We start from the raw sequence: 21,352 nt of genomic DNA on the forward strand, positions 1-21,352 counted from the left end.
ATCAAACAAAGGAAAGAAAAACAACATCTAGATCACACAACACTTGTATACAACACTCACACACACACTCACATACACATATATATACATAGGAAAGAAAAATTGATGATATAGAGAGAAGGGTACAAGAGGTTCGACTTCTTGGAAAAGATTGGAGATCTAAATAGCTGGGTTAGAAGAAGTTGACTTTCTCGTAGAGAACAACTTGGAAGCGAAGGACTAGAACATCACAATCCTAATGATTTTGATGATTGTTTTCCAAAAACTCAGCTCGATTACTGTTGTTGCACTCCTTCTCTGCCATTGCCTTTTGAGATTATTGGGGCCGTTGGAGGCACCATGGTGTCAAAAGACGAGAGAATTGTTGATGGCTTCGAGGAGGAGAGATTGCAGAGATATTTTTTATATATAATTTATAAGGTTTATTACACTTTACCCCTTAAAATTTCCCTAAATTTTCTAAAACATTAAAATGAAACCCTAACCCTAACCCTAACCCTCTTTGTCGAGATTTTTGTAGCCATTAAAGAAAAACTCAAGCTTAACATTGCAAGAAAAAAAAAAGCATAAAATTGAATTCTATGTCTTAAATGTCAGGATTTAGGAAAATTCCAGCTGGCGATCGAAGAAGGAGGGTTGGGTTGGGGTTTTAAAATGAAATGACAATTTTGCCCTCACTTAAACATATCACGTGTTCAACACATGTGCCTTCCGTTCATTACAAATAACACTATCACACAACAAATGTACATTGCATGTATTTATGAACTATGGAGGGTACATTGCTCGATTTTAAATGTGAGAGGACAATGTGAAAAACATAGTATAGGTTGTGGGGTAAAGTGTAATAAACCCAAACAAGTGACAAATGTTGTGAAAATTATTCGTAAAAATTAATTTTTTAAAATGGTTTTTGAAAAGGTTTTTTATCCACTTGTCAAGTATTCATTTGTCCTGTCTTTTCAATTTGTTATGATGTGTGAAGATTAAAAGTCTATATATTGGGCATAGCTTGTTGGTATAAGGCTAAGACAAATAGAGTGCTTGTGAGAACATAATTGAGGGAGAGCTGAAAGCTGACAGTTGAGAGGTGAATCCATGGCCACTCCTATTCCCATCATCTTCCTCTTGAAGTTCCTCCTGTATGCTGCTCTTCTTTTCTGCAATAGAGGCCTCGCTTTTCAAGGAAGAGAGATTGCACTCTTATCACCCACTCTTCATAATGTCCATTTCACTTCTCTCATGCCATCAAGCGTTTGCAGCCCCTCTCCCAAAGGTTTTATATCTTCCTCTCTCTGTCTCTTACTCATATTAATCCATAAGAGGCTATTTGAAGTAATAATTTTCCATGAATTTTATGCAAATTAGTGCAAAGAAAATATTAAAATAGATTTAGATTATGGGTTGTTTTTCTAATTTCTCTAGTTTGGCGTCTATGTTGCACTGAATTACTTCACAACTAACCCTTTTTTCCTCTCACCTTTATGTGCATGCCTTTTTGTGATGTGATTGAGATTTCTTGAATTTTACTTATAACCTTAAAAACTACTTCAATTTTATCCAAAAAATTAATAAAAAGGATGATAAAATGTATCAGAACTTACTATTTATTGAAAAATGATGCAGACTTTGGAATTATTTATCTAATAACTGAATGGTGTGTGATATGATGATGATTTCTTTTAGTAAACAAATTTGAAAATACTATTCTATTGATTTGTGTTAAAAAAAAAAGTAGGGAAAGCTTCCATCACTCATTCATTGAAGAAAGGGGGAGGCTGATCTAGGAAAAGGACTCAAATAGAGTGGAACAAACCTCTCTAACCACCCAAGATTTTGGCAGAAAACCACCTACCTTTTATGATAAGATCACAGGTGGTCTCACGTTGTCCTCACTTTGCAAGAATCTGACTTGCTTGCAAACAAAATTATATATGCAAGACAACTACTACAGCTGGCCTATTCACATGCAAAACTAATGGCCTTCAATGGATTGACAAAATCAGTGAAGTTTCTATGCCCTTTGTTTTATTTATTTATTTATTTTCTTCATAGTATGTTGGAAGAATAGATGACTTCCATTCTACAGCTTGTGAAGTAGAAGGAGAACATTGAAATGGATTGGAATTAATTCCTTAATTTTTTTACATAATAATTGGACTATTATGAAAAAAAGTGACAAAGATTGTAGCATGTGGAATTCCTCTTTGTTAACTCAACCATATATACAAGTAGAAGTAAAGAAAGATAAAATATTTTAATGTAGTTTGACAATTAATTTGATAATTTCATCCATGAAGCCCACCAATACTTATAAGCCTATTAATTAAAAAAAAGATGAGAAGTTACAATAATGAAGACTCCCCTTCTCCTTCCAATTGCAGTTGCACATGTACTCTCTCTCATGAAATCCTAAATTATAAGGAGCTTAAAATATAATAGAGACAAATTTGTCGTTCAATTTATAAAAAAATTATTTCGGGGTTATGGACTCGTAAACCTGTGAAGAGCTTGCACCTACGTGCTCAATGAGGATTTTGACCCTCACATCCTTTTAGTAGGGCAATAAGACTGATTCAGACATCAGAATCCAACACTCAAATATTTCAACTTTGTGATTATATTTGCTGATTGATTGTTCTTGCATATATGATGATGATTTTGGATTCTTTTAGGTGACGACAAAAGGGCATCTCTGGAAGTGATTCATAAGCATGGACCATGCTCAAAACTCAGCCAAGAGAAGGCTAGTTCTCCCTCTCACACACAGATGCTCGACCAAGACGAGTCTCGGGTCAATTCAATTCGATCAAGGCTAGCCAAGAATCCTGCAGACCATGGCAATTTGAATGGCTCTAAGGCCACTCTACCAAGCAAGTCTGGAATAACCATTGGCACAGAAAACTACGTTGTGACTGTAGGCCTTGGCACACCAAAGAGAGACCTCACTCTCGCATTTGACACTGGGAGTGATCTCACTTGGACTCAATGTGAGCCTTGCGCAAGCTATTGCTACCATCAACAAGAACCCATCTTCAACCCCTCCGAGTCCACATCTTATACCAACATCTCCTGTAGCTCGCCCACATGCGATGAACTCCAGTCCAGAACCGGCAACTCTCCTTCCTGCTCAGCCTCCACTTGTCTTTACGACATAAAGTATGGAGACCAGTCCTACTCTGTTGGATTCTTCGCTCAAGAAAAGCTTGCCTTGACATCCACAGATGTGTTCAATAATTTCCTATTCGGGTGCGGCCAAAACAACAAAGGCCTATTTGTTGGCGCAGCTGGGTTGCTAGGGCTGGGGCGAACCGCTTTATCCCTTGTGTCTCAGACAGCTCAAATGTATGGCAAACTTTTCTCCTACTGTCTCCCATCCACCAGTAGCTCAACTGGATATCTTACGTTTGGAAGTGGAGGTGAAACCTCTAAAGCAGTGAAATATACGCCATCCTTGATGAACTCACAGCATCCCTCATTTTACTTCCTGAATTTGATAGCGATAAGCGTAGGGGGAAACAAATTATCGACACCAGCATCGGTGTTTTCCACTGCAGGCACCATCATAGACTCGGGGACAGTCATAAGTCGGTTGCCCCCAACAGCATATTCTGACTTGCGCGCAGCTTTCCGGCAACAGATGTCTAAATATCCAACGGCAGCTCCAGCTTCCATATTCGACACATGCTATGACTTCAGCCAATATGAGGGGGGGGGGGGGGGGGGGGGGGGGCATACCCAAAATCAATCTCTACTTCAGTGATGGTGCCGAGATGGACTTAGATCCCTCAGGGATCCTTTATTTTTTCAGCAAATCACAAGCTTGCCTAGCCTTTGCAGGAAACAGTGATGCCAATGATATGGCCATCCTAGGAAATGTGCAGCAAAAGACATTTGATGTGGTGTACGACGTCGCTGGAGGGAGGATTGGATTCGCCCCAGGAGGCTGCAAGTAAAATCATCAAGATGATGAAGAAACAAAATCCTCAGATAGCTAGCTCTTTGTAGTCATATAGTTAAATAAGGTTGGATTTATGTGAGATTGAAGATATTGAAGGATATATATCGTAGTCCATTGAAAAATCAATTATTAACGGCCAATAAAATAGGTCGTAGGAAAGAATTGAAAAGTGTATTGGATTGTGTAGCAGTGAAAGAAAGAGAGCTTGTTATGAATGTACCCTTGGTAATGACAAGGCTAAGGTTTATACAAGTAAAAGAATCTGGGTTTCCATTTGTGTATGTTCTTCCCCTTGACTGCCCTAAATCTTGTCAAAATTACTAAAAATTTAAAGTAAAATTTGGACTGGTGTGGGTGTTAGAGTAAGAGTGTGTTTAGCCGTGATTTTAGGAAATATTTCTAGTCTTTTCAACACTTAAATAATAAAAATTTTCAAGTTTTAGAAAAGTTAAGAAATGCTTCCTAGAATCACTAGCTACCAAATGAAATCTAAAAGTGCTTACTAGAATCACTCTTAAACGGACTCTAAATAGTGAGTGATTATGATTACTAAAAACAAACAAACAAATAAATACTTTCAATGTTAGACCAGGAGCTTTTAATATCAGAGGGGCAAGGGTTTGCTCTAATTAAATAATCAAAATACCATAAGCCATTGGTTTTAAAATAATAATAATAAATTATTTAAATTAAAAATATTAGAAACGATCTAATGATAAAGTAGGAAAAAAAAATAAGATTAGAAAATTTCAATAAGTTATTAATTTTTTAGGGGAAAAGTTTTGAAATTTCGAAGAAATTAATAACTATCTATTTTTTTAATTACAAAATATAGATGACTCTCTATTTAAAAATTATTGTTGTATCAAAGTATGAGAGTGACACCATTATTAAAATATAAATGACTTGATATTGGAGTTATGATAGTCATATGTTATCTCAAGTAAAAATATAAGGAAAATGACACTTTCCTGCTCGAGCTTCTGCTCGTCATCCTTGTTTTCCATGACCGTAACACTATAGCACTATCGTGAAGCTCTTTGATCTCCAAAGACATCGATTTGCCTTCTGTTTGTGAAGAAACTTATCTTTGGGTGGTAGGTAGACGGGATTACCTTCAACATATGTAACCAAGTTCTCCCCACGAAGATATTATATGGTGAAGGGTCGTCTACAATGGAAAAGAGTACGAATATGGTCGTAGGTTGTAATACTCGGGTTTTTAATGACACGTTAGATTCAGGGATCATAAAAGTTTTCATAAAATTGTTAGTCAAATGGTAAAAAAGAATGATGAAAATTCATGTGCTAATATTTAATTGGAAGAGATTTTGAAAAAGTTGGTCAAAAGTCAATAGTTTGAAAATTTCATCGCGACAAATGCAAATAGTAGAAATTTCAGAAATTAAATTTAAATTTGGAGAAAAATTTAACCATCAAATAATTGAGATTAGATTTTTGAAAATTTGAATATTAAGTATATTATGAGCATTAATTTAATTATTATTAGATCATTATCAGAGAATCGTAGTGAGAAAAACTTGATAAAAATTTATATTATATCGAATTGTTATAATGGATAATTAAAAAGAAATTGAATTTTAATTTATAACGAATCAATTTAATTTTTATAATTGGAATTAAACCTTATAGAATTACAAAACATCAAATAAAATTGAATTAAAATTAAATTAAGATATATGAATTTAGAAAAAATATACAAAAGGATAAATTAATTAAATGTGAATTTTGTGAATTTAACTTTTGAAATTTTAATTCAATTGAGGAATTTGACAAATGAAATAACTTAAATGAAAGATATACTAAAGGGTTGAGAATTTGATTATTATAAATTAAATGACTAAATAATTGATGGAATTAAGTTTCAAAATATTGCTTAAATTTTGTTGGAAAATAAATATTAGTAAAATTAATGAATTAAAGGATTTATGAATTTCAACTTCTTGGATGTCGAATAATTATTTTATGTTTAAGACATTTTATGAAATTTATTTTTATTATTTATTTTTTTATAGTTAATGGAATCATGTCCTAAATAAATTTCAAAGTAAAAATGCTTTAGATAATTAAAGTCAAATTATTCTTTTTTAAAAGTAGACTTGTAGTAAATTTAGTTAGGAATACAATGGTATTTTTCGTCAGAAAGAAAATCATAAGTTGTGTATAGTTTATAATTGTGGAGTGTGAAGTAAATAGTAGTAGTTTAATTTATTATTAAAAGAAAATGACATATGTGGTATTCCGAGATTTGTTATAATAAGAAATTAAATATAATAATAATAATAATAATAATAATAATAATAATATAAAATGAGGGAGTTTAAAAAAAAAAAAAAAAAAAAACGAAAGAAGGAAAGAAAGAGGAGATGCGGCAGAAGTCGATAGTGGGAAAAATGAGGCGTTGACTTTAGGGCGCTCATGGACCTACCAAACGACATCTATTTCACATAAAATTTTAGGAGGATATTCAGATCTGAGATAGGGCGGTTTAACCCTAAAACTTTGATTTAAGATTTTTCTTTGAAAAAAAATTATATATTGTGTTGTTGGGAAATAATAGATATTATTTGTATTATTTGAAGTGTGATTATGGTTATTGATAATTTTATTTTGCAATTTATAGATTTTTTTGGAATGTTGGTAATATTTGGGATGATTTAAATATAGAAAAATTATTGTGTTGGGTGTTAGGAAATATTGAGATTGTTGGGAATAAATAAAATTATGGTATAAATTATAATTTTGTTAATATTTGGATTATTGATTCGTGCCCAATTGGTGTCTCAGCTGATTCGTGTCCAGCTGGTGCTCCTTGATTGAGGGAGTAATCAACAAAATTTATAACCTATTACACCATATACTAGGGTAGCAAAGACAAAGCTACTATAGCATAGTGGCTCTAGGATCGTTCACTGGGATGGGTTTTCACTTCACAATTGATATTAATTCAAAGTTGAATTGGTGCCTTTTCATTTCAAGGTTAGCTTTAAAAGAAAACATAAAGATGTTTGAAAAAGGATTGGTTTTAAGCTAACCAAAAATAGTAACTAATTTTACTTACAAAGAAAAGTGTTTCTTGGAGTTTCAGATCACTAAGCTCAGATTCCTTATACAAAAAGGGAGTTCCGATCACTTGTTTCTTTTCCTCGCATTAGAGAATTAACATATAGTTCCTTCTCCAACCGGTGTTGTACAGATGCTTCCCATTAATGGGTTCAAACACTAAATCCCTCTCACTGATGCACCTTGCAATGGCTCATACCTCTCACCTAGCACTTGCCATTCAAGGTGATCTTTAACCTTGGATTACTCGTCAAAAGCTCGCAAGAGATAACTAATGGATGTCTCCTTGGAGTCCAAAAGCTTACCAAGTGTTGGCTATTCTAGAAAATCCTACCTTCAAGTCACCTCCCAAAGGCTCGCAAGGGGTAAACTAGTGCATCTCCATAGATAGAGATCACTTGCCTTACCAAGTGTTGACCCAGGTGATTTAAAGGCGTTTTAAGTTAACTAAAAAGATAAAAACCATTAACGGGTCACACTTTCTCTTCATTAAAAACTAAAACAACAAAACTTCCAATTTATGCATGAGGGAACTTACCCGGCTTTCCTCACTCCAAGAGACAAAGAGTCTAGCCTCTCATCCTCTGAGGAAAAATCCTCAGAGTTTGATTGGCTAGAAAGAAAACTAACGAGAAAACAAGAATATAAAGAAGAAACAAAGCAAGTGCTCTGTATTTTACTTCCTTGCTAATTTGTACAAAGGATGCGTCATCCTCAAAACAGGCTCCTCGGGCTAAATTTAAACCAAAATTACATTTATAGCTATTACCTGGATATTTTACCAAATTCCTAACTTAAAAGCTAAGGAATTCTATAATTGGTGGCTTACAAGGAGAATTTGGGCATTTAGGCAACAAAAATCTAATGAAAAATATCTCCAAGTGTCGGTTACAAATATCGGGAAGCACTAAGGACCATTTCGCAAGTGCATAATGAGGTCTGCGAAATTTCGCAGGTGCATAAGAAGGGCTACGAAATTTCTTTGCAGCAAAAGGCTGATTCAACACCTCAGTGAAGTTGGCTTCCATCTTGTGGTGCTTGGCTTCCATCGCAGCGTGAAGCTTTAGGGAAAATCCATGGTACTGTACAAAAAGGCTGCGAAATCATTCCGCAACAAAATGGTGATTTCGCAGCACTTTTCTGAAGCCTTCCTTCAACTTGGAGCAGCCAGCTTCTAAAGGCTGTAACTTTCTCTTTTCAGCTCCAAATTGCACACGGTTTAAAGCATTGGATTGTTGACTTCCTAAGCTTTCAAATGAAATATTGTATGCATAAATTGGACATCAGGAAGTACTCCAAAAGTGGCTGCAGTGACTGTCATCAAGAATGCTTCATGGCTGGATTCTCTTTGCTTTCCCTTGCATTCCAGACTTTGCTTATGGCAAAAATGCTTCAAAGCTTTGATTCTTCATGCCTCTAAGCTTCCCATTCTTATCCAAGGATTCCATATAAATCTCCTCAATCTCATAATGCTTTGGTGATCAAAATACTAACAAAAACACCAAAACTTACACAATTTGATTAGAATTGATTGCAAGGGTCCTTAACATGTTAATTAGGTTAAAAGGCAATAACTACTACTCAAAAGTGTTTAAAAGAGTTAATTACAAGCTATCAAATAGCACTTTTTGAGTAGTAATCAATTATTGGAAGTTTTCTTGGATTTTTTTTATGGTTTAAATATAGAAAGAATGGTTGTGTTGGGTTTTAAGGATTATAAAGCTTGTTATGAATAAATAAAGTTTATATGATTAGGGTATAAATTGTGTTTTTGTTGATAGTTGGATTATTAAGAATTTTCTTTGATATTTGGGATGATATAATGGAAAAAAAATTGTTGTATTGGTTATTGAAAATTATTAAGCATGTTGGGAAAAAATAGAATTTATGTGGCTAAGGTTTAAACTATGTTTTGATGATATACGAATTTTTTGTAAATTTTCTTGATATTTGTGGTGATTAAAGTGAAGAAAAATCATTGTATGGGTCGTTGGAAATTTGTGAATACTAAAATGTGAGTTGATTGCACTTCATATGCATCATGGTTGTGTGAAGAAAAAGAAAAATTGAAGAAATGGTGGTGTAAAATGGAAATGAGATTGAAAAGACCCCGAAAAGGGCAAAAAACATGAAAAGAAAAGAAAAATAAGAAATGGAAGGACCCTAGAGAGGGCAAATTAAAAAGGGAGTGAGATCCCTAGGGTAAAAGGCCCAAAAGTTTACCTCGAGAAGACTTCGAATGAGTGTATTTGGGTACGGACATGTATCCTTTAGTGAAAACCTGAGAACAATATTGCATTACTTGATTGCATGTAAGCATTTGCATCATGTTGAATTTGGAAGAAGAATTTGTATTATCTATCAATTTTATGTTTGAATATATTATTGAGATTAAAATGACTAATTTATTTTGTAAATTCAGAATTGTTGATATGTTAGACATATGATTGAATAAGAAAAGTGATAATTCTGATTGGTTTAAATGTGCATAGTGGTGGTTCATTTAATGTATACAATGTAGATGTAAAATTGCATTTTGGCATATGATTGTGTTCTATTGACCTAGAATTTCTAATGCATTTGGATGTAAAACACCTTTATGAGCAATGTGGAAATACTCACCCCTTTATTTTCTAAAATTTTTAAATGTAGATATAGTTTCTGAGGGACCATAAGAAGATCAAAAAGTGTTCCAAAAAGCAAAAGAACCATAATAATGGTTGTTTTTAATTTATGTTAACTTTTGGCATGTACTAATTTGAGTCATATGAACTTTTGTTTGTTAAATTATATTTTGTTAGTTTGCAAAACATTTTTGGAAATATCCTTTTTGACTTAGTGATTAATGTAAATATTTAACCTTTTAGGTGGGAAGATGATTGGTGGATTTATTATACTTGTGAATAGGTGATGGTTGGTTTTGGAGATAAAGAAAATGAAATAAAATAATATGATATAGTAAGTCTTAGTTTAATAAATTTATTTGGGGTTAGATGTTGTTTTGTTGAGAAAAAAAAATCAGGTTATCGAGATTGATTGCAAGCTTGGATAGGTGTAACCCTTAGGGTCAAACCTTTGACCTAGGGTCACGAATGGAATTCTGGGTTGCCTAGAATCTAGGCCGTGACATAGGCCCTACAATAACTAAGAGAAGAATTTCACCAAAGAAATCATCTAAGAGCCATTGAACCCAATTAGAACCCAAATGGTGGACTAGAGGTTTGCTGTCTTGTACCTTATCTACAAAAAAGGCTTGTAGATGAAGCAAATCGGTTGAACTGTCAGGGTCAACCAAGATACAACGCACAACATGCTTGTTGATAGTTAGTGCAAGTACTAATGCTTCTTCATGTGGTAAGGAAAGATGAGTAAGATCAACATGAGTGAAGACTAGTGGTTCGTCTATTGGTTGAGCATGGTCTAGTGTGAAAGTGTATTGTATATGTCCAACATAAGTTGGGATCGAGGTCGCTGCGGTTCATATCTTTTTTTTTTATCTGAGATTTCATACTCAAAGACAAGTCAACTAGTCCACCATGAATGATATCGATAACAAATTGTATCTCATTTGTTGTTGTGTTGTAAGAGTGTTGGACAAGCCTGATGATTGGTTCTCATGTTGAGAGTGTTTTATAAACTCCTTAAGACGCCCTGCTTTGATTAGATTTTTTGACAAAATATTTCAAGTTACAACAATGATTCATTCTATGACCCGTTTCTCATGTTAGGTTTACAGAAAGGATAGAAAAATGAGAGCATATTATTCCTTTGTGATTCACTATATTATATATTGGTTACAAGAGATATGTGTGAGTTGTAAATTATAATCAAGATTGGTAGGTGATTGGTAGAGAATATGTGTATTACAACCGAGATTGGTAGGATATTGATAGAGAATATGGATAGTGTTTGCTACTAAAAATATATAGGTCAAGGTCAACGGGTTTTCCTTTCATACCCCTGCAAGATTGAGCTTCCATCATGGATGCCAATCTTGGAACGATGATTTAAAAATTGAAGGCAAGGTAAGGTCTTGGTGAGAGAGTTAGCGAGTTAGTTATAAGTATGAATTCTAAGAGACATGTAGCAACTTCTTGGACACGTGATTATGAACAAAGTGGAAATCAATGACAATGTGTATCATGCGAGAATGAAAGACAGGATTGGCACACACATATGTGGCTCTCACATTGTCACAATAAATTGTTGGAGTTGAAGAAAATTAGGCATGAAGTTCATAAAGTGGGTTTTACACCCAATTGATTTCAGCTGCGGTGGTAGCAATAACTTGATATTCCGTTTTAGTGGATGATTGAGATATAATTTTTTGTTTCTTAGAGCTCCAACTGATTGGGTTACACCCAAGAAACACAACATAAGTTGATGTGGAAGTGCGATCATCGAAGTTTCCTACCCAATCAACGTTTGCAAAGGCATGGAGAGTGAGTGGTGAGTGCTTGCAAAGAAATAGGCCAAGATGAATAGTACCTTTGAGATACCGAATAACCCCCTTAATTGCAGACCAATGAGTAGTGGATGAGTGCTGCATGAACTGAGAGAGCTTGTTCACTGCAAAAAAACAAAATGTTAGGTTGAGTGAGGGAGAGGTACTGCATAGAACCAATGACTTAACTATATTTAGTGGGATCAGTTGGAGGGGTCCCACCATGCAAATTAAAGGACATGGTGTAGGAGATCGGGGTGGAAACTGCATTAGCTCTAAGCATATTGTGTTTCTCTAGTATGTCACAGATGTACTTGTACTGAGAAATGAAGAGGCTGGAGAAAGTATGTATGACTTCAACTCCAAGGAAGTATGCCAAAGGACCAAGATCTTTGAGGGAAAAGCAATGAGCCAAAGTGGTAATAAACCGTTAGATGGGAGGATGTGCCAGTGATGATGATGTCGTCCACATAAACAAAAAGGAACATAGTGAACTCTTTTTTATGATGGATGAAGAGTGAGCTATCAGACTTGGACATGATGAAACCAATCGATAGTAGGAAATTTTGAAGTTCTGTGTAGCATGCACGTGGTGCGTAACGAAGACCATAGATAGCTTTCTGCAATTTGTAGATATGTTATGGGAATTGAGGATAAAGAAATCCTTGTGGTTGCTACATAAAAACATCTTTAGTTAAAGTCCCCTGCAAAAATGCATTGTTAACATCCAATTAGCGTAAAACTCAACCATAAGAGACAACTAAGTAAAGAAGGATTCGAATTATTGTTGGCTTGACCACTAGACTAAAAGTGTCTGAGAAATCAACCTTAGGTCTTTGATGAAATCCTTTAGCAACAAGGTGGGCTTTATATCACATCACTGAGCCATCAAGGTTCTGCTTAATACGAAAAATCCACTTGCACCCAATAGGGGGAACGAGGGTCCAAGTAGAGTTACAAACTAGGGCATCAAATTCCTCACTCAATGCTCGTCGTCAATGAGGAATTTTAGGGCTTGGGAGACAATTATGGATTCAAAGGATTCATTGGATGATAGGGTGGTGGCACACAAATTGAGAATTTGTTTGGGTTTAATTTTTTTTTTTCCTTTGGTAATCATGTTGTGACCATGGTGTGGGGATGAGTTGTTTTGGTGAAGGAAATGTAATAGAGGGGAATTGGGGGACTGACTTACCTCTCAGGAGTCATACAAGTGGCCAACATTGGTTCAAGATGGAAAAACGAAGTCTAACTAAACCAAGTCATTAGGTGGATAGTGGGTTATGTGTGACGGGTTTGTGTTTGGTGAACGAGAAGAGAATGTATAGGTATGCGGAATTGAAAAGTAGGTAGGTTGGTCAAGGAGAGACCAATAGGAGAGCCTTATGTTTGTGACCCTATGTGCATTTAATGAGAGAGTATGAATAGGGAATTCCGATTCCATAAATGCAACATGATAGGAGACATAGATGATTACTACTCAAAAAGTGCTATTTGATAGCTTGTAATTAATCCTTTTAAACACTTTTGAGTAGTAGTTATTGCCTTTTAACCCAATTAACATGTTAAGGCCTCTTGCAATCAATTCTAATCAAATTGCCTTAAGTTTTGGTGTTTTGATAGCTTTTTGATCACCAAAGCAATATAAGATTGAGGAGAGTTATTAGGAATCCTTGGCAAAGCAATGGGAAGCTTAGAGGCATGAAGAACCAAAGCTTTGAAGCCCTTTGCCATAAGCAAAGTTGAAATGCAAGGAGGGGAAGCAAAGAGAAATCTGTCATGAAGTATTCTTGATGACAGTCATTTCAGCCACTTTTGGAGCACTTCCTGAAGTCCAAATTATGCATGCTATATTTCATTTGAAAGCTTAGGAAGTCAACAATCCAATGATTCAAACCGTGTTCGATTTGGAGCTGAAATGAGGAAGTTACAGCCTTTGGAAGACAACTGCTCCAAGCTGAAGGAAGGATTCAACAAAGTGCTGCGAAATCACCCTTTTGTTGCGGAATGATTTCGCAGCCTTTTTGCACAGTGCTAAGGATTTCCCCTGAAGTTTCACGACACGATGGAAGCCAAACACCACAAGATGAAAGCCAACTTCGCAGCGCTGCGGAATCAGCCTTTTGTTGCGAAGTAATTTCGCAGCCCTTCTTGTTTGTCTGCGAAATTTCGCAGACCTCTTTTTCTCCTGCGAAATGGTCCTTAGTGCTTCCCGATATTTGTAACCGACACTTGGAGATATTTTTCATCAGATTTTTGTTGTCTAAATCCCCAAATTCTCCTTGTAAGCCACCAATTATAGGATTCCTTAGCTTTTAAGTTAGGAAATTAGCTAAATATCCATGTAATAGTTATTAATGTAATTTTTGGTATAAATATAGCCCGAGGAACCTGTTCTGAGTGTGATGAACCTTTTGTAAGTTTGAAAGAAAGTAATATACAGAGCTTGAGCTCTATCTTACCTTACCTTCTCACTTTGATTGTATTTTTCATTTACTAAGTTATGCACTCTCTGAGGAGCTTTCCCCAGAGAATGAGTAACTAAACCTTTTAGTTCCTTGGAGTGAAGGTTGTCGGGAAAGGTTCCAAGTGCAAGAATCAAAAGCTTTGTGGTTTCAGCTATGAATGAAGAGAAAGTGTGTCCCATGAATGGTTTCTATGTTTTTAGTTAACTTAAAACGCCTTGGAGTCACCTGGGCCAACACTTGGTAAGGCAAGTGATCTCTAACCATGGAGATGCACTAGTTTACCCCTTGCGAGCCTCTGGTAGGTGGCTTGAAGGTAGGATTTTCTAGAATTTCCAACACTTGGTAAGCTTTTGGACTCTAAGGAGACATCCATTAGTTATCTCTTGCGAGCTTGTGAAAGGAAGTCCAAGGTTAAAGATCACCTTGAATGGTAAAGGCTAAGTGAGAGGCTAGAACCATTGCAAGTTGCATCAGTGAGAGAATTAAAGCTGAAATCCAATTGAGGGATGCATTTGTGCAGCACCTGTTAGAGAATTGACTTTAGGTTAATTCTCTAATGTGAGGAATTGAACCAACTGACCGGAGCTATGCTATTGCATGAGGAACCTCCCCTGTAAACCTGAATCTCCAAGGAATGCTTTTCTTCTTAAGTAATTTTCATCACTTGCTGTGTCATAGTCTAAGTCTAAATCTTTTTCAACCAAAGTTATTGTTTTATTTCTTAAACTAACCTTGATAAGAAACAGCACCAATTCACTTTGAATTGGTATCATTTTCAGCTTGGAAACCCTTCCCAGTGAATGATCCTAGAGCCACTATGCTATAGTAGCTTTTTCTTTGCTACCCTAGTTCATGGTGTTATAGGTTATAAATTTTGTTGATTACTCCCGCCATCAAGGAGCACCAGTTGGACACGAATCAGCTGAGACACCAATTAGGCATGAATCAAATGGCGCCGTTGCCGGGGAAGGTGTCAAGTTTATAGTGATACTATTTCAGTGTACTTGTGATTTTCATCACAAGTGTGGTAACGTTTCTTAAACTTTACTAACTCTCATTTTTTTTTTAGTTTTACTGATTCATATTCTAAATTTAGCTTTTAAATTCAGCTTAGTTTTATTTTGTATTTGTAGCCCTGTTTTCTTTTGTTGTCCTTTGTTTTCATTTTAATTTCAGATAGATACTAGTTGTATATGCCAAAGTGGATACGTGGCAGTGGAGGAAGGCTTGTTAAAAGTGATACACCTCATAGTAAGGAATTGGAATTGAGCTTGAATATCATGGAAACTACACCTGAAGATCAGCATAGTCACCAAGGTCGTCAAGAGAATCTTAATGAATTTAGATCAATGAGGGACCGCATGCATCCACCTCGTATGAGTGCACCATCATGTATAGTGCCTCCTATAGAGCAGCTAGTGATCAGACCGTATATTGTTCCACTTCTACCAACTTTCCATGAAATGGAAAGTGAGAATCCCTATGCACATATAAAGGAATTTGAAGATGTTTGTAATACATTCCAAGAGGGAGGAGCTTCAATTGATTTGATGAGGCTTAAGTTATTTCCTTTTACTTTAAAGGATAAAGCCAAAATTTGGCTTAATTCTTTAAGGTCAAGGAGTATCCGTACTTGGACTGACTTACAAGCTGAATTCCTTAAGAAATTCTTTCCTACTCATAGGACAAATGGCTTGAAAAGGCAAATTTCAAACTTCTCAGCTAAAGAGAATGAGAAATTCTATGAATGTTGGGAAAGATATATGGAAGCTATAAATGCTTGTCCTCACCATGGCTTTGATACTTGGCTATTGGTAAGTTATTTTTATGATGGGATGTCATCCTCAATGAAGCAACTTCTGGAGACAATGTGTGGAGGAGATTTCATGAGCAAAAATCCAGAGGAAGCTATGGATTTCTTGAATTATGTAGCTGAAGTTTCTAGGGATGGGATGAGCCAACCAAGGAGAAGTGGGAAGGATGAAATCTCAACTTAGTGCTTTCAATGCTAAGGCTGGGATGTATACCTTGAAGAAGAGGATGATACGAAAGCAAAGTTTGCAGCTGTGACAAGAAGATTGGAGGAGCTGGAACTGAAAAAGGTGCATGAAGTGCAAGCTGTTGCTGAATCACTAGTGCAAGTGAAGCTTTGTCCTAATTGTCAATCCTATGAACACTTGGTGGAGGAATGCCCTACAATTTCAGCTGAAAGGGAAATGTTTGGAGATCAGGCAAATGTTGTTGGACAATTCAAGCCCAATAACAATGCGCCCTATGGAAACACTTACAACTCAAGTTGGAGGAATCATCCAAATTTTTCATGGAAGCCTAGAGCACCTCAGTACCAACAGCCAGATCAACCATCTCAACAATCTTCAAGTCTTGAACAAGCCATTTTGAATCTCAGCAAGGTAGTGGGAGATTTTGTTGGAGAACAAAAAGCCATAAATACTCAACTTAATCAAAGAATTGACACAGTAGAGAATACTCTGAACAAAAGGATGGATGGAATGCAAAATGATATAACCCAAAGGATAGATAATCTCCAATACTCAATATCAAGGCTCATAAATTTGAATACAGTGCAAGAAAAGGGAAGATTTCCTTCTCAACCCCACCAAAACCCCAAGGGTGTCCATGAAGTGGAAAGCCATGAGGGAGAATCATCATAGATGAAAGATGTCAAAGCCTTGATCACTCTAAGGAGTGGTAAGAAAATTGAGCAGCCACCACCTAAGCCACCTGTTGAAGAGGAAGAGACAATGAAAGAGTAGGAAATGGAAGACAAAAGGGGAGAGATCAGTGAAAAGAAAGAGGACAGTGAGTCAACAATGAATGCAAATCCAGAGAAGGAACTTCTAAAGGAAGAAATGCTGAAGAAATCAACTTCTCCACCTTTTCCTCAAGCATTGCATGGGAAGAAGGGGATTAGAAATGCAGCTGAAATTCTTGAAGTATTGAGACAAGTTAAAGTTAATATCCTACTGTTGGATATGATTAAGCAAGTTCCAACCTATGCAAAATTCCTAAAGGACTTGTGTACTATCAAAAGAGGGTTGACTGTAAATAAGAAAGCCTTCTTGACTGAGCAAGTAAGTGCAATCTTACAATGTAAGTCTCCTTTGAAGTATAAAGATCCGGGAAGTCCTACCATTTCAGTCATGATTGGATGAAAGGTAGTGGAGAAAGCTTTATTAGACTTGGGAGCTAGTGTGAATTTGCTTCCATATACTGTCTACCAGCAATTGGGACTTGGTTAGTTAAAGCCAACAACAATTACTCTATCTCTAGCAGATAGATTAGTAAAAATTCCCAGGGGAGTAATTGAGGATGTCTTAGTTCAAGTTGATAATTTCTACTATCCGGTGGATTTTATTGTTCTTGATACGGATCCTACTGTAAAGGAAGCTAATTTAGTTCCTATCATCCTGGGAAGGCCATTCCTTGCTACCTCAAATGCAATCATCAACTGTAGGAATGGGCTCATGCAATCTCAACATTTTTTATATGTCTAAAAGGCAAATCACTCCGGAAGAAGAAGAGGGTCCAGAGGAAGTGTGTATTATTGACACTCTGGTAGAGGAGCACTGCAATCAGAATATGTAAGACAAGCTGAATGAAAATTTTGCGGATTGTGAGGAAGATTTGTCTGAACCACCTAATGTGCTTGCTACTCTACAAAGTTGGAGAAGGATAGAAGAGATTCTACCTTTGTTCAATAAAGAAGAGGGAGCAGATGCTGAAAAAGAGATCCAAAACTCAGTTTGAAGCCTCTACCCGCAGAGCTGAAATACACATACCTTGAAGACAATAATCAATGTCCTGTCGTAATATCTTCATCTCTGACCAGACATCAAGAGAAGTGTTTACTGGAAGTTCTCAAGAGATGTAAGAAAGCAATAGGATGGCAAATATCTTATTTGAAGGGCATTAGTCCTTTAGTCTGCACGCATCATATATATATGGAGGAGGAAGCTAAGCCAATTCGTCAACTTCAAAGAAGATTGAATCCTCATTTACAAGAGGTTGTGCGAGCTGAGGTGCTGAAGCTACTTCAAGCAGGTATTATCTACCCTATATCTGATAGCTCTTGGGTGAGTCCTACTCAAGTGGTCCCAAAGAAGTCAGGGATTACTGTGGTTCAGAATGAAGAAGGAGAAGAAATCACTACGCGCCTCACTACAGGGCGGAGGGTGTGTATTGATTACAGAAAGTTGAATGCAGTAACCAGGAAAGATCATTTTCCATTTCCATTTATCGATCAAGTGTTGGAAAGAGTCTCTGGCCATCCGTTCTACTGTTTTTTGGACAGGTATTCAGGGTATTTTCAAATTGAGATTGCTGTGGAAGATTAGGAAAAGACCACTTTTACATGTCCATTTGGAACATATGCTTATAGAATAATGCCTTTTGGTTTATGCAATGCACCTGCAACATTCCAAAGGTGTATGTTGAGTATCTTTAGTGATATGGTGGAGCGAATTATGGAGGTTTTCATGGATGACATCACCGTATATGGAGGTACATTTGAGGAATGCTTAGTCAATCTGGAAGCAGTTCTTCACAGATGCATTGAAAAAGACTTGGTGCTCAATTAGGAGAAATGCCATTTTATGGTACGTCAAGGAATTGTCCTTGGCCATATCATCTCCGAAAAGGGCATTGAAGTTGATAAAGCAAAGGTGGAGCTTATTTCCAAATTGCCATCCCCAACAACTGTAAAAGGAGTAAGGCAGTTCCTTGGCCATGCAGGCTTCTATAGGAGGTTCATCAAAGATTTTTCAAAGCTTTCAAAACCTCTTTGTGAGCTGTTAGCTAAGGATGCTAAGTTTATATGGGATGAAAGATGTCAAAATAGTTTTGATCAACTGAAAAAAATTTTAACAACAACTCCAATAGTGAGGGCCCCTAACTGGCAATTACCTTTTGAACTAATGTGTGATGCCAGTGACTTTGCTATAGGAGCTGTGCTTGGTCAAAAAGAAGATGGGAAACCCTATGTGATCTACTATGCAAGCAAAACATTGAACGAAGCCCAGAGGAACTACACAACTACAGAGAAAGAATTGTTAGCTGTGGTATTTGCCTTGGACAAATTTCGTGCTTATTTGGTAGGGTCTTTCATCATTGTTTTTACTGACCATTCAGCCTTGAAGTATTTATTGACAAAGCAAGATGCAAAAGCAAGGTTGATAAGATGGATTCTTTTGTTACAAGAATTCGATCTCCAAATCAGAGATAAGAAAGGAGTGGAAAATGTGGTAGCTGACCACCTCTCAAGGTTAGCTATAACACATAATTCTCATGCCTTGCCTATTAATGATGACTTTCCTGAGGAATCACTTATGTTTCTAGTCAAAACTCCTTGGTATGCTCACATTGCTAATTATCTAGTTACTGGTGAAATTCCAAGTGAGTGGAATGCACAAGACAGGAAGCACTTCTTTGCCAAAATTTATGCTTATTATTGGGAAGAGCCTTTCCTTTTTAAATATTGTGCAGATCAGATCATAAGGAAATGTGTGCCTGAAGAAGAGCAACAGGGAATTCTAAACCATTGTCATGAGAATGCATGTCGAGGCCACTTTGCCTCTCAGAAAACAGCTATGAAGGTGTTGCAATCAGGGTTTACTTGGCCATCTCTTTTCAAAGATGCCCACATCATGTGTAGAAGTTGTGATAGATGCCAAAGGCTTGGAAAGCTGACAAAAAGAAATCAAATGCCCATGAACCCTATACTAATAGTTGAGCTATTTGATGTATGGGGCATTGACTTCATGGGACCTTTTCCAATGTCTTTTGGTAATTCCTATATCTTGGTGGGGGTGGATTATGTTTCTAAATGGGTTGAGGCAGTCCCTTGTAAACAAAATGATCATAGAGTGGTTCTCAAGTTTCTGAAAGAGAACATTTTTGCAAGATTCGGGGTGCCCAAAGCTATAATCAGTGATGGAGGTTCTCATTTTTGCAACAAGCCTTTTGAAAGTTTGTTAGCCAAGTATGGAGTGAAGCATAAGGTAGCTACACCTTATCATCCACAGACTTCCGGGCAAGTTGAGCTAGCAAACAGGGAGATAAAGAACATATTGATGAAAGTGGTGGGTTCAAGCAGAAAAGATTGGTCTATTAAGCTTCATGATTCATTATGGGCATATAGAACATCTTATAAGACTATTCTTGGTATGTCCCCCCTATCGTCTTGTTTATGGAAAAAGCATGTCATCTCCCTGTGGAAGTTGAATACAAAGCTTGGTGGGCAATTAAAAAGTTGAATATGGACTTGATCAGAGCAGGAGCAAAGAGGAGCCTAGACCTTAATGAGATGGAGGAATTAAGAAATGATGCTTACATCAATTCCAAAGTTGCAAAACAGAGGATGAAGAAGTGGCATGATCAACTAATTTCCAACAAGGAATTTCAGAAGGGACAAAGAGTTTTACTCTATGACACAAGACTCCATATCTTTCCTGGAAAGCTCAAATCAAGGTGGATAGGTCCATTCATTATCCATCAAGTACTTAACCGTGGGGTAGTGGAATTATTGAATTCCAATGGCAATGACACTTTTAAAGTCAATGGATATCGTCTCAAGCCATTCATGGAGCCATTCAAACCAGAAAAGGAGGAAATCAACCTCCTTGAGCCATAAAAAGCCTAAGCAAATAAGGGTTTGATGGACTTGGTTTTACCAAAGTCCAAAATTTTTGTAAATTTTGTAAATTTTAAAGTTTTATTTCTACTTTTGATCTTAGTTTTTGATCTTAAATTGTGTGTTTTTATGTAATTTCATCTTTTTGAATGATCCCAGGTGGGAGAAAATGCAAAGGAAGAAATCGGGAAGAAATCGGAGCAAAAACAGAGCAAAAACAGGGGAGAAAAAGAGCTCTGCGAGATTTCGCAGCCAAAGAGGATTTCTTTGCGAAAACGGCCATTTGTTGCGAAATCAGTTCGCAACACTTTTGAGTCCTCTGCGAAAGTTTTTGCAGCTGTGAATCCAAGAATGGCACACGAGTGCCACTTCGCAGCATAGGAGCCCCCATTTCGCAGCTGCGAAGTGGGCTGCGAACCTCTAAGGCGTGAAAAACCCCAATTCTGCAGCAATAGCTCCATTTTGAAGGGTGTTTCGCAACTGCGAAATCGATTTTTGGCACACGAGCGCCATTCCGCAGTACAGTGACTCCAATTTCGCAGCTGCGAAGTGAGCTGCGAAAGTGATTTTCTCCTGCGAAACGCACAATTTTGCTGCGAAAGCGGCTTTCTTCTGCGAAACCCAAAATGACCTTTCATATTTTGTTATTCTTTATAAATACCGGTCATTTGAGCTGCGAAAGCATTTCAGAAAAGGGGAAAAGTCGCAGTAGCTGTCCGTTCATCTCCTCTCCATAGCCCGACGCC

The 21,352-nt window shown here is 36.6% G+C and overlaps 1 pseudogene; it reads left to right on the forward strand.

Moving 5' to 3' along the window:
- Positions 1 to 1,049: 1,049 nt before the first annotated feature.
- Positions 1,050 to 4,242, forward strand: LOC117912429 (annotated as a pseudogene).
- The last annotated feature ends 17,110 nt before the right edge of the window (positions 4,243 to 21,352 follow it).

This window comes from Vitis riparia, chromosome 4 (genome assembly GCF_004353265.1).
Source record: "Vitis riparia cultivar Riparia Gloire de Montpellier isolate 1030 chromosome 4, EGFV_Vit.rip_1.0, whole genome shotgun sequence".
In the NCBI taxonomy this organism is placed as follows: domain Eukaryota; kingdom Viridiplantae; phylum Streptophyta; class Magnoliopsida; order Vitales; family Vitaceae; genus Vitis; species Vitis riparia.